The following is a 3,615-nucleotide window of genomic DNA, read 5'->3' on the forward strand; positions in this document are numbered from 1 at the left end:
TCAAAATGAGCGGCAATTGCAAGCAATATTCTGATGGATTTGAACATGGCTACTGGAGAGAAAGTCTCGTCATATTAACCACCTTGCCTTTGGCGATATCCTTTTGCTACTAACCTAGCTTTGTAGGTACTAACCTTTCCATCCATGTCTGTCTTCTTCTTGAAGATCCACCTGCACCCAATGGGTTTTATCCCTTCGAGTGGATCAACCAAAGTCCACACTTGGTTAGTATACATGGAGTCCATTTCAGAATTCATGGCTTCAAGCCATGCTTTAGATTCTGGACTAGTAAGAGCTTCTTCGTAGGTTTCGGGTTCATCGTCTAACACGGGAACTAGTTCATTATCTCCCACTAGAAAACCATATCTAACTAGGAGTTCACAAATTCTTTGAGACCTACGAGTGCGATATGACACTTGTGTTTCATCTAGTGAAACGGGTTCGGGTTCAACTTCTTCCACGTTTTCAACATGTGATTCTGTTAAGCCCAAAATATACCTAAAATATCATTAATAATTACATCAGTTTTGCTTCGAATTCATACTATTTATACCTGTTTAGAATACTTTTACATTTGAATATGTTTCTTTCTTACAAGGTACCTAAATGTTTGGTAAAATCCAAATAGGAGCGAAAGAGGTTAAAAATAGAATAAAAACCCTACAAAAGGAGTCAAAAACGACAAAGATCAATTACACCAAAATGAGGACAAAGAACGAAGTCAGAAACAGAGAAAAATGCCAAATTCTTGGCTGAGGAAACTGATAGGGGTCAAAAACCCCTATCTTTGGGTACGGTTTTAGGACGGTTTTTAGGTTTATTTGGCTAATAAGCGAGCAATTCTCGCATTTAAATGCTTTTGTGTGAGTTAGTTAGAAATTGGAAGCATTCTATTTACTTTTCGTCGTTTAGGCTCGTTTTGTGATCAATTTAGGCAAATACGGCCGAAATAACACGCATAATAGAATTTCGTTATCTTTTGAAGCTAATTGGTCCGTCAAAAGTCGCACCAAACGAAGCGTTTGCTCAAAATAAGCGATTGACGGATCAATTCGGCTTTTGGACTAATGTTTTCTGGAGTTTTTATGCGTGTGCAGGTGTAAGTTCAGACGAAAAAGGGTTTGGAAGTCATCCGGTACGGATCGAGCGCGCTTCGGGCGAAAACGCTCGGCGAGCAGGGCCCCCGGGGCCATTTCTGCTCGCCGAGCAGGCCCCTGATGACCTGCTCGGCGAGCAGACCTGCGGGAATTGGTCAAAAAGACCAATTCCGCCCCCACGAAGCCACGTTCGGCCCCACGTCTTCCTACACCAACAATAACACGAAATTAGGTCAAAACGAGGCCCGAGACGCGTCTATAAATAGAAATTTTCAATTGTAAATTAGATATCTTTTACTTTTGTAATTAGCTTAGCTTCCACCTTGAGAAATCCTCTCCACCTCCTCCATAACCTTCAAACCTCCATTGAAGACACCTCCGAAGCTCCATTCACCGAGGATTACTCAAGCTCCATCCTTAAATCCTAGAAAGACGCCTGCATTGGTAGACAGGTTCCCTGAAAGGGATTTTTCTTCTTTTATATTCTGTCTAGCCTCTGATACATGCTATGAATTCTAGGTTTATTGTAACTTCGTGACAATTCCTTCATCTTTGATATATAATATAGATTTTGTTTATTCAACTGTTTTGATGTTTTAATCTTTGTCTTACGCTTTGTCTGATTGGTTTAACTCATTCGATAATCCCAAAATTAGGTTGGCACATATTGCGAGCTGAATCTGACCTAGTCAGTGCCTATAGGATTGACGACCCTATAGAAGATTAAGCCCAAATTACTGAGCCTTAGAGCTAGTTTCGGCCTTACAAGGGAATCACGAACTAGGGACTTTAGGAGGATAGGTCGGGTTAATCGCCTTGGACATAAGCGACTTAGTTTCAATTCAATTGCTTAAACACTCTATCATTGTTATCATCGTATTCCTTCATGTTCATTCAGTTAATTGCTTTGGTAAAAGATCAATTAGGGGTAGAGTAATTTAGTTAGGGTTAGAATAACTTAGTCAGAATTAGATAATCTAGTTAGGATTAGTGCAAACCAACCTAGGAGTAGATTAATTAAACAAAACCAACTCAAACCCCTTAAGCCTAGATAACATCCGAGACTTAGTAATTCGGTACTTGCAGAAATAAATCCTGTGGACGATAACCTGGACTTAAACCCAGAAATTTATTACTTGATAACGACGGGGTACACTTATCCCTTAGTGAGTTCCCATCTCTAACCTTAGGTGGGGACGCATCAAGTTTTTGGCGCCGTTGCCGGGGAATAGTAGATTAATTCTATAAATACCCGACAACCGCCAATAATCAAGTTTTTGGCGCCGTTGCCGGGGAATAGTAGATTAATTCTATAAATACCCGACAACCGCCAATAATCAAGTTTTTGGCGCCGTTGCCGGGGAATAGTAGATTAATTCTATAAATACCCGACAACCGCCAATAATCAAGTTTTTGGCGCCGTTGCCGGGAAATAGTAGATTAATTCTATAAATACCCGACAACCGCCAATAATCAAGTTTTTGGCGCCGTTGCCGGGGATTGTAGATTAATTCTATAAATACCCGACAACCGCCAATAATCAAGTTTTTGGCGCCGTTGCCGGGGATTTATTTCTTCTGCAATATCGAACCAAAGGTTGATTTGTTAGTTTAGGCATTCATTGTGAATATCTTTGTTTATATCGTTTATACTTGTTGATATATGATTTCTTTATACGTTTCTATACTTGTTCATATCTGTATACTGTTATTTATCAACTTTTGTGCTAGAACTTCACTTTTTCTCAGCATTCTCTGATCAATGAATTGGCAAGAAAAAGTCGAGTGGCAAGCTCAAAAGTTTACTATCCCATCAAGACAATACATTCATACCCTGGAGAATGAGGCTCCCAATCCCTCCATGGCCGACTTAAATGAGAAAATGGATATCTTGATGGCAAATCTGAGCCTCAACACCAATGAAAGTGTAAGTTTTGTGGGTAATCACCAAAGGTATAATTCTAACCCTAATTCTTACAGCTTTTATGGTAGTGATTGGAGGAGACCTCAACACTCAAATCTGTCCTACGGGAACCCTAACATATTGAGGCCTCCAAATAGGTTTGTTAATGAGCACAGGGAAAACGAATTGGGAATGTTCCCTTACGAACAAGCAAGCCAAGTTCCTCCACAACCCTCTAGCTCACGAGATGAGGTGCTGTCCCTTTTGAAAGGAATATCAGCCCGACTTACAATCAACGAGGAGGTTTGCAAGGACTTGAGCAACCAACTGGCTCAAATAAACCAAGAGATGCAAAAGCAATCCCGAGATGCTCTCCCAAGCATAAAGGAAAACATAGAAATCCCACAAAGGGAATCAGCTCAAGCCATCTCTTTGAGGAATGACAAAAAGGTAGAACCAAGCCCACTATCACATGCATCACTCGAGGTAAGTGAAGAACCGGAAGCGGTAAGCAACCCCGGTTCAAAATCTGAAATTCTAAATCATGTGGTAGAGATAAAAGATCAAATCAAAACTTGTGTATCTCAAGTACCTTTTCCTCAAACATTAGAAAAGT

This window comes from Euphorbia lathyris, chromosome 3, assembly GCF_963576675.1.
Source record: "Euphorbia lathyris chromosome 3, ddEupLath1.1, whole genome shotgun sequence".
In the NCBI taxonomy this organism is placed as follows: domain Eukaryota; kingdom Viridiplantae; phylum Streptophyta; class Magnoliopsida; order Malpighiales; family Euphorbiaceae; genus Euphorbia; species Euphorbia lathyris.